Here is a 23,087-nt window from a genome sequence, read left to right on the forward strand (position 1 = left end):
CTTTTACAGAGCTGAGAATCTTTCTATGAGCCCATGTCTTGAGTGTCTTGTTTTAACGAGCAACACAATGAAAATTGGGAAGATGAAAAATGTACTTCAGTGGAGCAATTGCCCACTGTTGCATGTTCAACAAATAATTCTGCTATGATAGTACCTGTGAGGATTACATGGAACTATAAACATGTGGATTAGAAACTGATTAATAGCTGATTCAGTTCAAGTTTATGCTCTTGAAAGATATGTGCAAATATTTAACAAGAAAAGAGAATGAAAAGTTCCTTATCTGTATAATAATCAGCAGGAGAATAGCAGCACAACTTATCCTTCCGCAGCAGAAGGCTTTGAAAACAATGCGACCACTTGAATCACTCTCTCCATCTATGTACTTTAGAGGTCACTGCTACACTTCAGGTGTTTCAAAGGTGTTGAATTTAAAATGAAAAATGAGGTCTGCTGATATTAAGTGCTGGAGCTAATGATGTGAGGCTAATGAATTGTGACCTGTGTTATTACAGTGAAATATTTACAACCATTGGAAATCTCAATTAGATTACTGGCTTTCTGCTTGATGGATTACAGGGGGGAAATGGTGCCTTGGGAGGACTATAAGAAATCTTAAAAACTTGTTGGAAAGCTGCCCAAGAGACTCTGAGAAGTAGTTGTAAGAAAAGTATGCAGTGCCTGCCCTTTGGGTATGGTTCTTCAGGGAGCCTAGATGGGCCTGCTGTTCTGCTGAGGTCAAGATTTCGGAGCAGCAGCAGATTTGCAAGGTACAATTTCCACCATTTAAATGGAAAAGCAAACAGAACTAAAGGCAGGAGTGTCGTGTGTGTTTCAGCATGCAGTAGCAGCTACCCCTGTGGTGATTGCAAACTTTTCTTGCTGTGCATCTTGACTGAGTAGATAGGGACCTGCAAAGGTTTTTTTCCATTTGAATTTTCTGCAATTCAACTCCAAAAATGTTCTTTATGCCCTGATGCCACAAAAACCTATAGGGTGGAAAACACAAAATGCTTTGATACGCTTAGACAAATCTTCTGCCAGGACTCAGTCCAACCCTGTGAGAGCCACAGGCAATAAATGAGCCTTCCATCCACTTCATGCCTCTTTCTACTTGTGAGTTGTGGGTTGTTGTTGTGTGGCTATGCATGAAATGTGCATACTGCCCCTGCAGCCCAGGAGTTAAGCATCAACTGTGGCTGACACCCAGGAGGTCTCCCACTGCTGACCTCCAGAGCCCCTGGTTCCAATCTTCATCCTTCTTTCAGTTTATCTGCTTCATTTATGAATCACTTCCCATGAAACATCCCAAAGCAAATTACAATAAAAAGTCAGCAATGAAAATACATGTAAAAACAATTTCAAATCCAATGCAGATATAGCCTGGGAGGAAAATGGCCACTTAGGCTCCATTGTGGTTGCCTGTTCACCTTTTCTAGTGATCTAGCTGACCATTTAGAAATTTGATTGGAGGCTAATTCCACCTCCTTAATGACTTTGCAGTTATGTATCAAATGAGCTTGGCAGTTCTTTACACTTAGGCTTCGTTTAAAAACGGTTAACTTGAGGATAGATGTTTAGAAACAAAGCAACAGTAGCGGTCTCTTCAGGGTTCATTGCAGGGGGAGCAGAATCACAGACCCCTCTAGGTGGCACTGTTGAAATACATCAGAATATAAGGGGCTCATCTTAGTATTATGGGTAGGGAACGAGAGAAGCAGTCCTTGTCCAGAGAAAGTGGTCATTCAATTAATTCAGGTCCCCTCCATTAAGCACAGAAGCGTTCAACTACCACTTCTCTGCCAAATTGCTCCAACCTCTGTTACAATCCCCATCCCAAAGTTCTAAATTACTTACGGTTCAATGATGCATCACACATTCCCAAACTATGTGCCTCTTCACCTAAGGAAATCCATTATACTCCATATACAGCAGAGTTGAGAGATATAATTGGTCTCTGGTGCTTCAGGAATACTTGAGCTGTGCTTTTAACCCCATATTTTCCTTCAGAACATATCCAAGCATTCTGGTACTACAAAAGAAGATAAGGGTTTGCCACATAACCCTCATTCTACACTTATCAGAAATTGATCTTTTAGTGTGGCACCTAAACTTTGGAATTCCTTGCCTATTGACATCAGGCTGGTGTCTTCACTGTACTTTTTTTGGCACCTGCTTAAAACATTAGGCAAACCTATCCTGATACAGTGGTACCTCGGGTTACAAACTTAATTCATTCCGGAGGTCCGTTCTTAACCTGAAACTGTTCTTAACCTGAGGTACCACTTTAATTAATGGGGCCTCCCACTGCCACCGCATGATTTCTGTTCTCATCCTGGAGCAAAGTTCTTAACCCGAGGTACTATTTCTGGGTTAGCGGAGTCTGTAACCTGAAGCATCTATAACCTGAGGTACCACTGTACACAGATGTGGTGTTCCATTCCCTTTTAGTGTTAATGTTAATTATTTTTAAATGCTTTTAATTTTTCAAAACTGGTTTTAAAAAATAATTTTAATGTTTCTGCAAACTGCTTAGAGGTTTTCCTGCAATCAAATGATGCTTAAATTTTGTTAAATGAAAACTGGGCTTTGGGTGAAGAATGGATAGCAAAATTATTTTGAAGAATAGATAAAGATGGGTTTTGAATTTCAAAAATGGGGAAGAGGCTTTGTTTGACTTAGTGCAAGTATAGCAACTCAGAATTGGCTTCACAGCTTATTTTATTAGAAGAACCTCTTCATTTGTGCCTGAGAAGATAGAATATTGATGTCAAGAGGCACTGGGCTGTTCAGCGGTGGGGAAACCAATTCCTTTATTTGGATGACCTTTGGCCACTTGCATTTGTAAAATATATTTTCATCATGCCAAAAGTGCATGACAGCAGAAAACTGCAGGTAGCTTGGATTCTCTCCTCCCCCTTTACTTGAGGTCTGTGTTTCTTTCATACTCTGACCTTGAGTGGAATGTATCGAGAATACTGCAGATTGCCCTTTTAAATTTGGGGTACACAACATGAGATGTTGCAAAGGTAAGACAGAGTAATCAACAGTCAAACAAGCCTTTTTGATGGTGTCTGTTTTTATGACCTTGTGATTGTAAAAAAAGAAAGCAAGCTAGATGAATATATTGACTGCTAACAAGCTCCAGAGAGGAACCTGTGTGCTATATTTGCAGTTTAAGAGGGAGTGAAAGTATGCACACGGACAGTTCATTTTTCCAAGGGATCTGGGTAAAAGTTGAATATTGTAGAAGTCATCTGCACTTTGAGCAGTGCCATAGCTGGGGATGGGGTGCTACTGGGTTTTTGTTTTTGTTGCCCTGGGGTGAAGCCTCCAGAGGTGCGCCATTGAGGCTCCAATCCCCCCCCTCTCTCTCTCTCTCTGTGTGTGTGTGTGTATGCAAATGCTCATGGTGTGTGTGTGCCAAAGTGGGTCTTTGACCCAGGTGAAATCAATACTAGTTTCGCCCCTGCTTTGAGCACTGAGTTGAAACAGGAGTGTCACTTTTCCAACTTCCTCCTTCAGTCTTATGTATTTTCCAAGGAAAAGAAAAGTACGGAAACCACTCTCACCACCTTCAAGAGGACAGTGAATGGTGCAGGGTGGGGTGGCAATCGAAGATATTATGGGTGCCAGGAGAAGATATCAAGGCTGCCTTTGCAGTCACAGGCACCATGGTGGTAACCCCCATTTTGGAGTATGCTCCCCGCAGAACAGCTTTAGGGTAAAAAATCCTGGTAACTTTGTTCATATGATTTTTAAAAATTGTAAGCTTCATTGTGCTTCCTTATAATTTCCCCCCTTTCCCTATTTAGAGCTGGATAATTATTTTATTATACATTGTTTTCTAAAGATACTAGTAATTTAAAAGTCCCTTCTTTCCAGGATACAGAAATAACTGGTGCTACAGCAATTAAGAGAGGCTGTTCAAGAGGCAATTAACAGTCTATATGTCACTAATCTCCCAGATGCTGTCAACAGGAAACAATATAATGGGTAAGACCTTCAAACAGGAAATGTTTAATTAAGATTAGAAAAGACCTATGCCCTCCCCCCTCAACTTCCACCACAAGAGCATCTGAAGGATCATCTTGTCCTAAGGAGAAGAAGCAGTAACAACTTGTTCTAAACAAATGTTGTTTTTCCCCATTCTATTTTTTTAATTTTTTTAAATGGATGCTTATTGTTGTAATAATCCTATGTAAACTTCTCTGTGAGGTCCTCCTGGAAAGCAGAATATGGACACTCTAGATAACAGATAAATAGAATAGATAATATAATTGACAGATATGCCGAACAGGACTTACTTGTGAGTAAACATTCCAGAAGCATCTTGCTCTCAGGATGGTATTGTTGGATAATATAATGCTATTCCAAGTGCCACATGGAATCTCCTATTTGAATTCCGCTTTCAGCTCTGGAAAAGCACTGGCTCAGCAGATGTAAAGACCTCTAGCAGTGAAGCAAGCTGGCTGAACAGTGTGTGGCAATCTGTGTGAGCGACTTCACTTCCACAAGCACAACTCAGCATGGGTTGATCTGCAGTATCCAGTGCTGTTTTTCTAGAAAAAGAGGTGCCAGAACTCACCATGAACCTTGTTCTCTTATAATGGCAATGGTGCCCACCTGAGGGGTGTTGGAGCTGAGTTCTGATGAGATCTGCTGAGAAAAAGGTCCGGCAGTATCCCACAAAACAAGGCTGACTCCCCTCTCTGAACCTCTAGCATGAAAGAAGAAAGAATAACGAAAGCAGCTTTCTGAACAATAGTTTCTCTTCTCGTAGTTTGACCTCCTCTTCTGGAACTTTCAGAGGGTTGTAGCTCAGTGCCAGAGCACATGGCCAGCAGCATTTGCTGCTTTTTTAACCTGAGAGGGCCTGGCCCAGCACATGACCACTTTATTAGAAGAGCTAGGCTCAAGCAATAACTGGTCCAAGATTATCTAGGAAACTTAGTTGTGATAAGGGTTGTGCATGCTAAACCACAACACTACTCCGCCAGCTCACTATTCTATGACTTACAGTTGACCCTAATAAATGCTAAACTGATGATAAATTTAATGAGGACTTTTCTTTCTTTTTAAAAAAGGGAACTGATGTGGAAATGTGAAGTTAAGATTAGAAAAAAGAGAAAGGAACTGAGAGAAACAAAACTGATAGATTTGCCCGTCCCTATTCAGTGTAGAACACTAGAAATAGAGGAAAGTATATTTAAATGGAAAATTCAGGTTACCAGTATTGAGGTCGGGGCAATAGTGGAGGGCCAGCTGTTGGTACCAACCCCTATTGTGAGCTTCTCAGAAGATTCTGGCTGGCAGCCCTTGATAGCCGCAGAGGTGCTTAGAAGTCCAACAAGAGCAGCAATATCAGCTCTTCTGATTACAGCCTTGTGAATCCCAGGACTTTTCAAATGACAAAGGCTCTCTGGGGTGTCCTTTTAAAGTAAGAGAGCATCTGTGTGTTGTATTTGAATGCAGTGTTTAAACAGAAGCAGCATGTAGATTCCAGTTATGTTCACCATTTATAACACATCAAGGTTTTAGAAGAGGCACCACAAAGCCGAGATGAATTGTTACTGAGGCTGCAACTAGATGTGGAGTGGGAGACTGGTAATTAGAATCTCCTGTGGATTTTCTGCTTGCCTGTTGTTGTTGTTTTAAAAGGATTAATAGTAGCCAAGAAGGACCGGAATCAGATTGGGAGTGTGGCACTTAGAAGCGTGTGAAGTTTCACCTTTGCTCGCTGTGTATCCTTTCCCCATTCAAAATGGCTTCCCAAAGCTGCTATTTCCCCCTGCAGGAAGCAGAACCAATTTTAATCAGGAAAATAGGAAGACAAAAAGTTACCTCTGCGCCACTTCAGAAGCATGGTTCAATCGGATTCAGGGTCCACTGCAGTGGTGCCTATTAATCTTTCTTTTTAAAAAGCTGTGGGATAACTTAATCATGCATCTCCCATGTCATGACTAGACTGGCAGTGAAAGGAGAAATATGGGAGAGCATCTTTATATGTTTTGCATGAGATCTGATAGCTGAGAGTACTAGTGGAAATATAGAGTTGAGATAACAGTTGCAGTGGGTCGTTGGGCGGAATGTCTCAGAAGGATACCATCAGTTAACAGAAGGTTCATTTATATAACAAAGGGAAGAAAAGTTGGAAAGAACAGCAAAGGTTGCAGGATTTTGATAATGATAAATCTAAATGTGTTTTCTGATCTTCTCCTGGCCTCTGCACTTTTTGGTACTGACCTAGAAGGCAGCATTCTGCGTGGGTTAAAAGGTTATTTGTGTGAATAAGGAAGAAGGGTTTGTAGCTAAGAAGAGGAAACCCCAGCTGATAAGAGGATTCAAATTTTCAGGGGAATATAACATGCTTTTCAGGTGAAAGTTCAACAGATAAATGAAACATGATAATTGAGTCTGACTCCGTTTGTGAGGATTGTTTAGAAAATAGGCTATTAGACATTGTGAAATGTTTTTAATGGCAGCTATTTTACAGAGCAGCCCCAAGTGCAGCAACCTGGCATAAATTACACCAGACCCAGAGTCTGTCCAGGAAGGCCCAGGATCGGGCAGCTGCCCAGTGGAATGGAAATGAGCCAATGAAGCACTGAAAGCCAACTTAGCATCACCATAGGAATTGTGCCCACCTGTGAACATGCAGGTCCCCCACTGCCCTTCTCAGGTGTGTGTGGACTGCAAGTGTACACAGAGACAGCACATGGGAAGTGGCTCAAAAATGGCAGCCCAGGAATGCAAGCAAACAGAACGGAGCACACACAGCATCCCTAGGAACTCTCGGTATATCAGCTGATACACACATGTACCTGAGTCTAAACACCCCAGAACAAGCCCTCAAGGGTGAGTTATCACCTGTGCCTTTCTGCATTTCCTTTCCTTTTGACCTCACTGTTACAATCCTACAGCATCGTGTATATATGTGTATGCAATTAGGGATGGGGAAGAAAAATTCATTTCACATTTAAAGGTGAACCTACCCAATTCACACTTTCTGAATCAATATGTAAACTGAAACACAGCAATATTTTGAAAGTCACACTTACTTGAATTTTGCACTGCTGTTCTCCAGGCAAGTAAGGTGTACAAAAAAATGCACATGCAAGCATAAACTGTGCATAAAGCTGTACATTATTAAAAATAACATGCAAAAATGTATATTGGGATGAATCACATAAAAAATGTGTATATTATAAGAAATTCACACTCAAATGCTGGTGAATTTTCATGAGGACTTTTTTTAAAAAAAGCAAAGTAATGTGGAGAATGGAATTTAATATTGGAAAAATGAGAAACTGAGATTTGCTCATCCCTGCCTGCAATGCAGGATAACACTCCATGCATCTGAAGAAGTGGATTGTAGTAAGTTTTAAAGTGTGAATGTATTTCCACAAAAAAGGAACGAAAGAAAGCCTGTATAATTTGGTGTTACATGATTTCACACTGTTTCAGAAATGGGCTCTTTCAGACCCTGCCTTCTAGGCATGGGGTCATTTTAGAATGTTAGAAATTAACAGAGAGAGAGAGAGAGAGAGAGAGAGAGAGATGCATGTTGCATTTCACTCACCCTGTACAATTCATTGCTAGTCTCCATCATAGTTACTTAGCAGAATTTTCATAGGTCCCTGGGGTGTGTTTTCAAAGATGATTGTTTCTGTCAAATTGTTCCTATCTCTTACATACAAAACTTTTCTGATCCTTACTCTCTTGTCATGTCTCATGTGTCATCTGTATTTCTGCCATGACTGCCCTGGATGCCTGGAATACAGCCTTTAACAGATATCGCTCCTGGATATTTTGACTGGATGCTTCAACCTCTGGCTTTCCTCTGTTCCTGTCCCAGTCCTATGACTTCCTCGGCTGTTTCTGGTCCCAGTCAGTCCTAACCTTATCTGTCTTTTTGCCCCGAAATTATAGGGTGCTGCCTTGGATACTGATCTCTGGCTTGGTTATCTTAATTCTGCAATTGTTTAGGTCCATTGTACCTGGCTACCCTGTTTAAGCTGATCTAGATAATTTAGGCCACCTCCGGACTGTCAGTATTATCTGGGCATGATCCAAGAACACACTTGGACATTTCGCTTTGAGCAATTAAAAGAGCTCTGTCAGCAAAGCACAACGATCCCCATTATAAAAATGAACTGTTTGCAATTAGGACAATGACAGGGACATGAATTCAGAAGTGTGGAACCAGCGAATGATTAAAGGGAAGACGTATAAACACTCTGCTAGCAAATGGGGATGGATGCTTATTGTTGTATAACTGTCCTGCAAACAAATCAGAAAAAATGCTCAACAGAGGGTAGATATAATCTAACCTCCATAGCTTCCGATTCTTCGCAGATGAAATTAGGGGCACCCATTGCAACAGCTGCTGGGGAGCAGGAGTCAGCTTTCTCCCACAAGCCCTGCTTGTGGGGTTTCTGCAGATGTGCTTTCTGGTCAGATCTAACAGAGTTGTTATGTTCTTCCCACTCTAAAAGTTGTCCTCTCCCTGCTAGGTTACAGTGTAATCCTAACCATATCAACTCAGAAGTAAGTACCTGTGAATTCAATAGGGCATATTCCCAGGTTAAGTGGGGCTATGACTGGAGCCTTAGTTTTTCTGAGATCCTTGTCTTGCTCTGGCCATTCATAGATGTTACCCTGTCCCCCCACCCCATGCTTCTTACCACTTCATGGGGAGTTTTTTAAAGTTTCCATAGGAAGGTGCCTTAGTCAAACCCTTAGCTAGCCCAGTATTGTCTCTAGTCTGGCATTTTGTTATTAAGTTGCGACATGCTCCTCTCAGTTGTTCTGACTGGCAGAACAGCTCTCCAGGAATTCAGGTGGGGTGTCTTTTCCCAGTCCTACCTGCATATGTTGTCAGGAAATCAAACCTGACACAGGTGCTCTGCTACTGAGCAGCTACAACTGTGGCCATTCCCCCCAAAAATGAAGCAAGCTTCTGGTCCTCATGGTTCCGGTTGAATGTAAACAGGACTGTAGAAAGCTGCCTTACACTCAGCCTGACCTTTGGCCCATTGTAACTAGTACCATTTGCAGTACTGTCAGCGGGTTACCAGCAGGGGAGCCTGAGAACTTTGTACACCCCTGAGCTTCTTAGAGGATGAGCGGGATAGAAAGGTATAAAATGTGGGTGGCTAATAAAAAGCAATACCACTCCCACATCACCCTGTACAACTGGCCAAAGAGGATACCCTGGAAGGATGGGCTTTCTCAGATGGGCTTTCTGGGTGAGTGCTGCTGTGCCACACCTGCCCCAGCACAGCTTTTCCAAGGAGGCCAGTCAGCTGCAGGAGAGACCAGGGTGCCTGCAGTCTTCATTGCACCGCAAAGGTGTAGAACCCCTTGCCTCGAAGGCCCCCATTTCCCCTTCTCCTCACCGACAGCCACGGCTGTTCCCATCAGCAGCTTCAGCACCTCAATCACCTGCCTCAGTACTGTCTCGCTCCCGGCCATGGCAGCAGCTTTGCGCTATGCTTCTGGCCCTCATCTTAGTAAGGCCAGGTAATGTTGCCTGTTGTTTTAGCTCCTAACAAATATCATGGCAAGGGTATGGAATGTCACCAACATCTGCAGTGTGGAACCTGGGAAGAGAGTACTGTGTGACCATGGATGGCAGCCATTTCTAGCCTAGCATGATTGCCTAGGGTTCCATCCTTTGTCATGGTGACTGATTATTCTATTGTATCCCACAACCCCCCCCCAAAAAAAAACACCCCAGTAGCAATGTACCACTAAGGAGGCAGGAACACTTTTAGTATTACTGGCCAGTGAAACAGTAGTTTCAGCAGTGGCATAGCTGAAGACCTAACTCCTGACCACTAAAACTAATCTTCTCAATAGAAAAGGCGGAAATAGGCAAGCTTACCAATCTGTCTCTGCTTACACATGACAAATGGCCGTGTATGTTCACGTATTTCCCATCTCTCAGACGAGGGAGAACACCAGCATGTCTTGATTTATTTCACTAAGCAAGGGAACATAGGAATTGTCATCTCAGGTAATAGATGGGCTTGATACTCTGTTCTTGGCTTTTTTGTTTTGATGTTCCAGGGAGATATATATAATGCTAGGTGGTACAATTATGAAGTAACCTTTACATAACTGCATTGCTTTTCTCTCCTGTCTGCCGCCTATTCTTTTACTATGTTTTTTGCTTTTGCTTTTGGATAGGATAACTAAAAGTGAACGAAAAGAAAGATGATATAGGCATTCTTTTAGATTATTTCCCAAGAAAAGCATCCATAAGTGCCTCCAAACTGTCAGTATTTTGCGGGAGGGATTCACACCAGAACTTCAGGTATGTGCAGCTAAGGTGCATTAAAGGGTTCTGCCACCCTTGCAAATAAAATCCACTTAAAAGCTTGGACTTTTGCAGTTTGGAAAGTGATGGGGAAATGTATTGAACAGTGTGGGCTGAAAGAATGATGCACAGGAAGATATGGGCTGTGTACACGCGATACAACACAGTTCCCCCCAAAAGAACTGTTCTGGAAATTGCAGCTTTGTGAAGTGTAAACTACAGTCTCAGGATTCTTTTCAAGATGTATGTGTGCACGAGCTTGCTTTAAATGCATGGTTTGTATGCAGCTATGATAAACACATTGCAAGCAAATCAGAACGAATGTTCAATAAAGACCAAACTCTGGGAATGTTGTGGGTAACAGGAGAGGATATACTAAGTAATATTATCCTTCCTAACTCGCGCTAGCAAGTTTCGTCATACAGCAGAGTGCATTCCCCTATTACACAGCAGGAAGCTGGTTGCAGACTCGTTAGAATCTCTTAAGATAATAAGCAATTCACTCTGGCTTGCTCAGATTGGGATATGTTCCTGGTAATAGCCCTTGAATTCCTCCTAAAAGAATAAAGACACAACAGTCTTATTCATAAGTAACAAAAAGAAGTTTACAGTGGTACCTTGGGTTACAGATGCTTCAGGTTACAGACTCTGCTAAACCCAAAATAGTATCTTGGGTTAAGAACTTTGCTTCAGGATGAGAACAGAAATCGTGCGCTGGCAGCGGGAGGCCCCATTAGATAAAGTGGTACCTCAGGTTAAGAATGGACCTCCAGAACGAATTAAGTTCTTAATCTGAGGTACCACTGTACTCACGATCAGGCAGAGCACAGTGTGATCCCTGAAGACAGGCTTTAGGATTAAAGTTACAAATAAGTACAAATAGTTTGACCCCATATGGGAGGGTAACCCAGTCTAAGTGAAGCAGGAAGCAGGCAGGATGAAAAAGAAGAGAGGTGGCTATGTGACTTGGCCTTTACTGGGTCTGGAAAGGTCATGCCCACCTACTGGTCACATGCAAAGAATGGATGCTCCAGCCAGGTGTAACAGGAAGTTCGACTGGCTGGACCAACATTCCCTGTATGTCCACTCTAGCAAAACAGGTAATGTTGTACTTGACTGCTCCAGTGGATTACATCCCACACAAACACAGTCTAACCACCATGTACACTTTTGTGCAAGCAAATTAAAATGACCCCCAGGTGGCGCAATGGGTCAGTGTGTCTGGCTGTTAACCAAAAGGCTCAAGCCCACCCAGGGATAGCTGTGGGCATTGCAGGGAGTTGGACTAGATGACCCTTTGGGTCCCTTCTAAATTTCAACTCTGTTTTTCTGAGAGTCTGTGAATGCTGTATAAGCAGGTTGTATTGAGGAGCCCTGTGTGTGAGTGTCAGAAGGAGGCCTTCTGCAAGTTTAATATAATTTTGGCTGGAGCCTTTTGCCTTACAGAAAGCCTGCATCTGCTGAAATTTCTTCTTCCACCCATCTATTAAACATGCCGGAACCCTGATCTCCTTTTCAAGTTTAAGGCCCACTTTTAGTCTGCCACACTCAGTCAAATCCTAATCTCACCATTCTTTTGATAAAGTACTAGGAGGGTGCGGGCTGAACAGGCCATCAGTGAGAGTGCAATACAAGCTTGTTGTGTTTATACAGCCAACATGTGCACCTTTATTCTGAGAGCTGATTCATGCAAGATAGCCATCTGCTGTTTTTACACAGGAAATAAAAGATGGTGCTGTTAGCATTTAGGCAAGTACAAGGCACCTGGCACAGAACTGGGGAGGCATTTCTTCAGTCCAGAAATGTAGTAAGCACCTTTGTTCCTCCTCAGCTGCCTGCAGAGAGAGATACAGCTAAGGAGGTATAAAACAGCCATACCACTCTGGTGAGGTATGCATGAATTAGGCCTTAGTTAAATCAATCGCTGATCAGCTGCATAATGGCTTTTCCTGTGCTCTTATCTCTTTGCCACTTTTCCCCCCTGATAAAATGTCAGGGGGTTTAGCAGAAGCTAATGTGCAAAGTCCTACATCTGCTTGTGAGATCTGCCGTTTGTGTGTGTGTGTGTGTGTGTGTGTGTGTGTGTGAAATCCTTCCCAAAATACAAGCAATACTTGGTATTAGGAATTTCAGCTCATGGTCTCTGTTTCTGCATAGCGTATAATCAGCTCAAGAGCAGAACATCTTTAGTACATTTTTATCTACAACCCTCAATACTGAGGGGATGGAAAGAGAATCTTCTGGTGAATTCTGACTCAGATGCACATGGGTGCCAAAGACTGTCCTGTGCTTGAATTTCTCAGAAGCCATTTTGGTCTTGGAACAGTTTGTTAGAACAGCGCACATGTCAGTATATTCTGTCTCTGAATTATCACATGCTTGGTTTTCAGGTTCATTCCATGTCCTTATAGAACTTTGGAGTGGCACAGAGGAAGGATTTGCAAAATCTCTGAAGCAGCATTCCCTTAAATCACTATGGGAGCCAGCTGAGGCTCTTGACAGGCTCAAAATAAGTAAGTTGACTTGTAAGTTGCTTTTAAAAAATCTCTCAGGGATACTTTTTCTTTTTTTTCTTTTTGATTCAGCTGGATCTCCTCCAGTATGTCTGCTCTGACTATGGCAATCGAGAGCCGCAGTTGGAAAGCATTCCTCAAACTGCTGCAAGCTGCAGACTGCCATTTGGTGGCTTTTTCTTCCTGCCAAAAAGAGTCAAGTTCTACTGAAGCTTTGACAGCTGTGCCTTGTCATGAAGAAAATCCTCCTAAGAACAGAACAAATGATTTATCTTGATATTCCTGTGTAATGACCAGTATTATTTGCAGAATGCTTTCAGCGAGTTGTGTATCACCCCCCATATTTCCCCTAGCAACAGACTGAGAGAGAAAGAGAGGGAAATAACTTACATCTTAAAAAAAAATAAACAAGCAAAAAAACCAAACAAACCCAAAAGCAAACCATCCACAGTTCATCAGGGTTTGGTTTTTCATATCTTGTGAAGCCAAAACGTCTGGCTAAAGATGATTGGCATGGAGGAGGAAACTGGGATTTGTATTGAGTGAACACAGAACTAAGGCAATTAAATCACATAAAAGTGCCAAATTATATTAGCAAGGAAGTGTGCCACTGAGGTTCCTCAGAACCAGACTGCCTAATACCGAGCCAGACGATTGGTCCATCTAGCTTAGTATTGCCTCAACTGATTGGCTATGACTCTCCAGGGTTTCAGGGCATTTTCACCCTACCTGAAGATGCCAGAGATTGAATGTGGGGCCTTTTGTAAGCAAAGCAGATGCTCTGCCACTGAGCTTCGTCCCTTTCTCCTATTAAGGGAAAGAGGAATTTATTATTTCTTAATCTTTGAATCTTCTGAATAACTAAGTTGTTTAAACTTTACAACATTACAATATTTAAAAGAAAAATGTTACAAAAATAGTACTGGGTTTCCTTTTTTATGGTGGCATTAACAATTGTGGCCCTGTTCTGTTTAGCTCTCCACTCCTCCCCCTGGCAATGCACTAATGATAGATCTGGGCGTCACTGACACAGATAATGAAGAGATTGTTCTGGGTTTATCCCTTTTGACTTGATAGCTTCACACGCATATGGGAAAAATTCATTTGCTGTTTCAATTACTTCTGTAATTAAGTTGATCAAACACAATCCATATAAATTACCTAAATTGAATTTGATTGACTTCTCAGTCCCATGAAGTGAATAGGGTCATGTAAACCATACTGAATAGCTACACTAAACATACTTCATTTTCAAAACTTTGAATTTGCTAGAAAAACAGAAATGCATTTAATACACTTTCTAAGAGGAGCACTCTCTATACTTCTTAAGTCTCAGAAGATTTATTTTTATTTCTGTTTAGAAAACTCTGCTTATAAAACTCTATACTCCTATTTCTGTTTAGAAACCTTTCTGTTTATAGAAACCACAACTTTTATGTATTCCGTTTCTCTTTTTAAGGGAAAAAACAAGAAAGAGCCTAGTAGTACCTTGAAAACTAACCTGTTTATTATGGCATAAGATTTCATGGACTGGAGTCCACAAAAGCTTATGCCATAATCAATGGGCTAGTCTTTAAGGTGCTGCAAGTCTCCCCATGTTTTTTGCAGCAACTAACCTAATGCAGGAATGCAACCAAAATGGGCACACAAATACATATATTATAAAGATACAAGGCTTGCTTACATGTTACAATGAACACAGGCATATTGTACACAGGTAGATTTATACATCTCAAGTATTGTGCATGCAGGTGCACAAACTATATAGTCATTAAATGTTACATGTGAATGTGTGTGGCACTAGTATTTGTCCACACAGATTGTACACGTTGTAGCATGTAGCATGTCATTAGGGATGCAGACCTCACTGCAGCTCTTTGACTAGATTCGCACCGTGGTTTATTTCCTTTCCTTCACATTTCCCTAACTATTAATTTCTGCATTATATTTGAGCTTTTCACACAATGTAAAAGGCACTTTTAGAAGTCCAGTGGAATATAGTAGAAGTTTACCACTCACTTCTGTGTTCATTTGTTCCAGAAAAAAATCCATTTACAACCCTATTAACCCAGAAAATTGTGGGGGTGAAGTGATGAAATTTGGGGACAGTATACCAGCATAAAGTTGCTTCCTGCAATTTTTGTGGCTGAACAGAACCATGCATGTGCAGAAAGGGTCAGGGAAAGCAATATTGTCCAATGGTGTTCGTTGTTATGTCACATCACATCCACTAGTGTGAATGAAATTTAGTATGACATGCTGGTATAGTGATTCAAAAGCCACAGTTCCACAATGCAACAGGTACTGCAATGTGAAACGAACATTAGAAAACAAGGCAGAAGCACTAACGTTATAACCAGGAAAATGAATGCAATATTCACCATATCTGAATATTGTCAAACATTTGACGGTGTTTGCCACCATGGAATGCGTGAAACAACATTTAACTCAAGGTTAGGGAAACTGCAGCTTTCCAGATAGTATGGCCAATGGCCAGAAAACGTTGGAGTTGTGGTCTGTAGGGCCACAGGTAGCCCATCATCACTTAAGTATTTTTTTAGATGTATTTCCGTTCAATATGGCCTGGATCATCAGTAGTCTTGGGATATAATTGGATTTCAATGATATATCTGAAAGTTGGGAGCATCTACAGAGCTGAGCCACATAAGCGTTGACAGGTGTCTGCTTAAGGACACAGCATGGTTCATGACCACAACCAGGTCCGGGCTGCAGTGTCAAATCTTTATTGAAGGGCAGTGCATCACAATAATAGACTTTGCAGGCCCATTATATCCTTGTTCTCTTTTAAATTCTCGACAGCTTGGCTCTTTTCAGATTTGAAAAGAGGTACCTTTGAAGTGAACCAGCTTTCAGATTCTGAATGTTCAGAATCATTGTATGTCTAACTCCAATGTAAAAGGTTTGGGGAAGTTCTTAGCAAGCGCAGTTTCAGTAACCGTAATTAGAACTAAAAGGCGTGCATAGCACTGAATCATCAGATAATGCTTAAGCTGTGGTGTCACATCACTGTATAATTGACAACTTGCTGTGCAGGAAAAAAAAATGTAATAATAGCGCTTAGCTGTTATGCAGTTTTCCTGGAAATAGCAGAAGTCATGATTCATGCAGAGAATAGAGGCAACTTCACAGAGTTTACTAAACGTTTGCCTCAACAACCCAGTTCCATTACTTTGAAAGCAAAAGGCAACTGGCAATGAGTGTTGCTTCTGTAGGGAACTGATTTCACAGTTTTACATTTGTGTATCTTTCTAGTGTTGTTTTTGTGACTGGGATCTGTTGGCTTTTTGTGCCATTTGGCAAACAGGAGGAACAAGTCCCAAGAGGAATGATGGTTAAACATCTAGAAGTGAGGCCTGCGACAAAATGTTACAGTATATCCACGTCACCTCCTGATAAGGGAGCTCCTTTCAGAGTTCCAGCCAAGCAGCAGTGCTTTTCTCTAGGATATGTAAGCTGATAGAAGCCCAAGCTGGACATTTACAGCTTTTCTTAAACACCCTTGCACTTACGCAGACCATTTGGCGTCCTGATACCATGTTCTTGTTTCTTAGAGACTTGTTTTGGCTTCATTTCTGTCAGCATTTGCCATATTGAGTTCTCTGTTAGAAAGAGTGATGTATCAGGTTGAATATGTGCTGAACACTTCACAGTGTTTTTGCCAGACAGTGCCCCAAAAAGAATGTAATAAAAGTGGTTGTTCCCGTTTTACAGAGAAGTTACTAAAATGGATTAAGACATCCATTATCCTCTCGTAGACAATATATGGATACTTGGCTGATATGGATGTTGGCCAATATCGTGAAAACCCTTGTTGCCAATGCCATGACTTTGAGCATCTTCAGTAAGGAATAAATTGTATTAGTAACACATTGATTTACTTGAATCAGGCCATATTCAGTAATGTTTATTTTTAAATTGAATTGGTTGCTGGTGGCCTTGCAGATGCTAGACTCCAACTTCCGCGATCCCTGACTGACTGGGGCTGACAGGAGTTGTACAGCATCTGGAGCGCCACAGGTTTTATATTACACACACACACACACACACACACACACACACATGTTTTATATATCTAACAAATGTCTGATAATAATATTTCTCATACAAGAGACATTATTGTCTGGAAGACTATGAAACAGGAGGAAAATATCTTTACAACTAAACCACTAGGTGGCAGATAAACCATTGCATAGCGTTTGCATCTTAAAGCAGAGTTTAATCTTGCCTTTATAAATGACACTAGGGAGAAACATGAGTTAAATTTTTGTTCAATTTTCTAAACATCTCTGTGGCTGCTCTTTGAAACTGTGCTTGGGAACTTTTTGAGAGACACTCAAACTGTGAAGGAGAGTGTATTGGCAAATAAGCCTGGGGACCTGCCAGTGGCAGAGCTTCATGCTCCGGCACCGGAGGGTGGAGAGCAGGTGGGGGACGGGGCTGATGCACGTCCCGGGGGCATGGTGTGCATCCTGGGGGTGTGGCGCCCAGCAGGGGGGAAGCTGCGATAGCACCCACCAGGATCGGTCTGCTGTGGGTGGTGCACTCCCCCCCCATGCCTTTTCCTCCGCCAGTGGGATCTGCATGGCTGAGTATCCCCAAGTAAGAACTGCCAACTTTCCATTATGCCACTGTAGCAACACCTTCAGGACTTATTAGGCTATAATGTTTACCCCCACCCCCAGGGTGTGAAAAAGCTTCTGTGTGCTTTCCAGACAGCAAACTTCAGGTTTAGGTGAATCAGTTTCCCATAAGTTGGCAACCCATCATAGATGTCCATGCTTATTGATTGTTTCCACATCTTCCTTAATTACTTGGAGCCGCACGTTGATCAAATGTAGAGTCCTCTGAATTTTAAGACATAATTTTGGCATGAGCATATTTTCATGACTTTGAATATTTTCTTGACTTAAACAAGATCACATGTGGGAGAATTTCCTAACTTGAATAGTTGGTATTCCTTTCAAGTTCCCCCAAATAATGCAAAATCAAGTAAATGAATATGTTACAGAAGCATAGTTATTTTGAGAAACATTTATTTTCTTTGCCATTTTGTACAATGCATCCCCCCCTAGCAATACCAGAATTGCCTTTATGTATCAAATGAGTGGCTTTTAAACACCAAAAGTTTCTCTTAGACGGTATCAGAAACACCAATCTCTAAAATTCCAAAAAGCATAATTCAGGCATAAAAAGGAAATAGAAGTGTTGCCTAAAAGGTGAATTTTTGAGAAAGCTTCAGATAGGTTAACTTGCTGCTCTCATATGTGGTGGGATATATTGTTTGGCTGCCAGTGTTTAAGATTTAACTGCCACTCCCTTTGGCTTCCATGCATGGAATTGAGAGGGTCTCTTAATGTTGGTATGTTAAATAAAAAATAAATAAATTTGTACATTGAAATCAATAGACTTAGAACAGAAGCTCTGCTAATTTATCTGTCCCATATCAATGAGGCTACAACGTTTCTCTCTGTGATGACAAATTCACCTAAGCCAGGACCACTTTCTCTGCTTCATGTTCCATGATGAGTAACAGCAGGAGAAAAGAAACAGAGTTTATCCTAATAGGAAGCTAGGAGACAAGGATCTGGTTTATAATGACACGTGCATAGCAATTTCTGGACACATCAGTTATGCCTCCATTACTTCCTATCACCCCATCACCACCATTTGTTTCGTTGTACAGTAGTACCTCTGGATACGAATGGGATCCGTTCCGGAGCCCTGTTCACATCCAGAAGCAAACGTAACTAGCGACGGCACGTCTGCGCATGCGCACATCGCCTTTTGCCGCTACTGCGCATGCGCGTGACGTCATTTTGAGCATATGCGCATGCATGAGCGGTGAAACCCGGAAGTAATGCGCTCTGTTACTTCTGGGTTGCCACAGAGCACAACTTGAACGCGTTCAACATGAAGCATATTCAACCCGAGGTGTGACTGTGTGCCACTTTTCTGAAATATTGCGCCCAAAGTATGTGTGTGTGTCTCTGTGTTGGAGAACTGGATCTGGCCAGTGGGCAGCTGATAGCAAGGGATAGCAGTGCACAGAAGCTTCAGTGATCACAAGCTGACCATTGTGGCTTGTGAGGCTCTGTGCACTGAAGACCCACCAGCTGATCATTGTGGTTTCCATGCTGTGCAAAAAGGGCCAAGTGATCAGTTCCCTGCCACTGATAATAGGAAATAACTGAATCCATGTCAGTTTTCACACCAGCATACTTCTAAGACAATTACCTTACATGACAATGTTAAAAGCAAGTGCAAGAATCCTCCTGCAGGAAGATTCATGGCAGCACCGAAAGCCTACTCTCAAAGTGGGCCCGTTGGGTCTCTGTTACCTTCTTCAGATCACTAGTCTCTTTTCTAGGGATGATATTTTCTTGTAGCACTAATGTCAGCCACAGGAGGTAAGTGGCAAACAGCTCAAGTATCACTTTGAAACTTTATGCATATTGATATTCCCATAGGCAAGATGATATGCGCATTAATAAGAGTGCCATTATTTCTCTGTCTCTCTCCTGCTCTCTCTCTCTGAGCTGAGACATGAACAACAGCTGTCAGGGATTGATCAGATGAATTTCTCAGTTGAATTTGAATTGAACTGATAGTGCTTGGCAGTCTGGTGCAAAATCCTCCATAAACACAATATCAAAACAGCCTTCTGCACCAACCAAAAAATAGCCAATATCCTCAGAAACCCAAAAGACAAAATCCAGCTGGAAAACCAAGGGGTCTATGAAATACCCTGCAAAGTCTGCCCAGCCACGTACATTGGACAAACAAACAGACGAATAAATGCACGTATCGCAGAACACAAGAATGCCGTCAAAAAAGAAGAAAAAACTTCCTCTCTTTTCCAACACATGAAAGAAACAGGACACGAAATTAATTTTGCAGATTCCAAATTGCTCTTTAACATGGAACATCACCACAAGAGAATAATCATGGAAGCCATCGAGATAGAGAAACACCCTCACAACATGAACAAGCGTGACGACACGTCCCGCCTGCCAGACATCTGGAAATTAGCCCTCCCCACAAAAACCGACACCAGAACCAGAGGCACACAGAACGCCGTCACCAATCAACCACACCAGACCCAAACCCAGACCCTCTCCACAGACATATTACAGACTCCATCCAGTAGCCAAACTATAGTGGCACCTCCGGATGCTGCACCCCCCTGCAATCCCTACACAGATCTGGTTGGCACAAGGCACAAAACCACAGCTCGCCCCTATACACGAAGCCAAGCCAGAGCACAACTAAATGCAGCACAGCCATCTTCTCAGAAAAACTCTTCACAAGCTCAAGAGGTCAAGACACGAAAGCTTTAGCAACTAATCTTCACTTAATGACCCACCCAGTGGTATTCAGAATATCACTCATGAAATCACCCAAGATATCCATCAAGTAATTAAGGAACAAAAGAAGAAAAGGCACACTAATCTAGGAACTTCCTCTCTGCCCAGAACGTTGGAGGCTATACACCACACCCCTCAACAGTATTTATAGGAACTCAAACACCAGACTCTGCTCTGTTCCAGTAACAAGAAGCCGAAAGCACCAGCCTGAAGATGACGAGTGAGACCTCGTCGAAACGTCGCACAGACACCCCGACTCTTACACGGGAAGACACCCGAAGACACCAAAACCTGCATATATATATATATATATATATATATATATATATATATATATATATTTATGCTAATCTCCTCACCCCCTTTCTCTAATGTGGCAGGAATGTATGCCTATGGAATACATTGTATAGAACAAGAGTCACCAATGTGGTGCCCTCCAGATTTTCTTTGACTCCAACTCCCATCATTCCTGATTATTGGCCATGCTGGTTGGGGCTGATGGAAGCTGGAATCTGATAACATGTGGATGGCACTATGCTGGCTACCATTGGTGTGGATACATACATTGTGGTGGTGGTGGTGATAATAATTTATGCTATGTTGATTCAAAGTGCAAATTGTGAGTCAGTAGATCTCCTTTTTTCTTTTGCCCAACTGTAGGCAACGTTGGTGGGAATCTGGGAGAAGCCTAATAAAACCGACCCATTTCCCCCGATGATGAAAAGGTTTTGCAGAACAAATTGCCTTGCCAGATTCCTCATCCTGGGATTTCATTGCAGTTTAAATTAAGTTTAATATGTCACCCTGAAATCTTACTTTCTTCAATACAAATTCCATTTGAAACCAAGCTCTTTCTCTTCTGTTCTCTGCTGACATCATTAACACTCTTCCTTTTGTTGCCAGATAAGGCAATCAATATATTCGGTTAAACAAATATTGCTGTTGTTTATCCGTGCAAGTCTGTGATGCCTGAGCTAATTGGCAGACAAACATTTTCAAACCCATCACAATTAATAGTCACCCATCAGAAGGAAATTTCACTATCCTGTATTTATTAGGCCAAGAGATACAAACGGTCTCATTTATACCTATCTAAGGCTACAAACCATTATGGCTCTGCTCTGCCTCCATGGTCAGAGGCAGTAATGCTACCGAATACTAGTTGCTGGAAATCACGGTTGCAGCATGGCAGGGAAGTGCTCTTGTGCTTTGATCGTCCTTGCCATAGGTATCTGATTGGCCACTCTGAGAACAGGGCATTGGACTAGATGGGCCATTGGCCTGATCCAACAGGTTCATCTTATGTTCAGAATATTGAATTTATAGGGTCGGATGCAAACTTAAGTATGCTCAACTAGAGGGAGTAACTTAACGCTCTGCTCTAACCATGTCTTCCATCTGGATCCAACCTATGAGATTATTCACTCTGTCAGTAGTTCTTATCCTTTTATAGCTGCTTTGTACACATGGCTTTATTGTGGTCCATAAACCCAAAATGCAGCAAGGTATAGGAAATAATGACTATAGAAGTTCCAGAAGAGTAATGGGAAAGGAAGTATGAGAAACATCCTTTCCCTGCACTTTCAAGTCATATCCAAGAAGATGTGTCTATATTTGTGTTCAATGAATACATCTTCCTCTTTAGATAAGACCTGAAAGTGTGGTGAGAAAAAACTCAAGTCGCTTATGCTTCCACTCTCCCTACTTCTTTAGATTATCTAACCTGCTCTAACATCCGGATGCTCAGTTCCTTGGAAAGAAAAGAATAAGTAGCACTTTGATTCCCTAGGCCAGTTTTTATCAAGCTTTCTGATGAGGTGGACTGGCGCACCCCCCCCCCAGTGTGCCAGGAACCAGTACCATATATGGTCCCAAAGGTCAAATATGGGCTGTAGTGGAGTCACTGGGGACTGGAAGCCTGTGGCTTGTGGACAGGCACTGACTGGTCTGTGGACCACCACTTTGACTACCTCTCTAGGCTGACTCTGGTTTGGGGATCAGGAGGTACCCGAGTCTGACTCCTGAATCCAGAGGAGCTGTATGCATCATCCTAATGCTGAATGACCTTCCCAGAAGAAAACAGCAATAATCAGAGTTTAGTGTCAGATGTAGACTGGCTCCAAAGAACACCATCAGGTGAGAGTTAAAAGCCCTTGAGATTTTAAATACAGAAGCAAACAAGAAATGCATCACAAAACAAGCAGTTGTTTTTCTCAGTAATGCAGAATATTTAAAATGGATCATTACTGAATAATCTTTTTCTGCTGTGTGAAGATAAGATTGATTAGTACAGCCAGTGAATTCATTCACAGGAGCGGCGGGGTGCAGGGTTGGATAGAGCTGATGAGCTTCCTAGGAAGGATATAACAGGTTTAGGTAAATTTCAGCCAGCTTTTCCAGTTTATTACTGTTAAGTTGATGTTACAACACAATTGCCTTTATAGCTGTTTTTCATCTGTTTTATTAGATGAGTGCAATTGTTATTGTGCACTTGTATTTTGTGTTGTTTCTTCTATGTGTTTATATACTTATTTAAAATGTTCAAATATTGTCCACAAAAAATGGATTCTAGGGCAGTTCACAATTAAAGTTAACGTACACCATCTTGAATATTCTGTAGAAAGGTGGGATATGCAGTGAAAAGTCAGGTTTTTTTTTTACCAAATATAATCCTCATGATGAATTAAAAACTAAGTCTGTTTTCCTTCATTTATGTGAATGTAGCTGGAGCTGACCATGGTACTAGAAACTGAAGCTACTACTGTTCAAGCAGGTATTTCAGTCTTTTTCACAGCAAGGATCACAAGAAGTTATAAATTGTGGACACTTGAAGTAACCCATTAAACAATTCATCTCCATTCATTT

General features: G+C 41.8%; 1 long non-coding RNA gene across 5 annotated transcripts in view; it reads left to right on the top strand.

Moving 5' to 3' along the window:
* Positions 1–23,087, top strand: part of LOC309540447 — a 246,059-nt gene that overhangs the window by 55,687 nt on the left and 167,285 nt on the right. For 2 of the 5 annotated variants that reach the window (XR_014223289.1, XR_014223292.1), the window contains 3 exons: positions 3,886–3,996; positions 10,195–10,321; positions 12,715–12,837. This is a non-coding gene — a long non-coding RNA (uncharacterized lncRNA). Of the gene's footprint in view, positions 1–3,543; positions 3,738–3,885; positions 3,997–10,194; positions 10,322–12,714; positions 12,838–22,946; positions 22,996–23,087 lie in introns of all 5 variants that reach the window. The other 3 variants (XR_014223293.1, XR_014223290.1, XR_014223291.1) reach the window with 3 other exon arrangements.

This window comes from Podarcis vaucheri (assembly GCF_965113315.1).
Source record: "Podarcis vaucheri genome assembly, chromosome: 9".
In the NCBI taxonomy this organism is placed as follows: Eukaryota; Metazoa; Chordata; class Lepidosauria; order Squamata; family Lacertidae; genus Podarcis; species Podarcis vaucheri.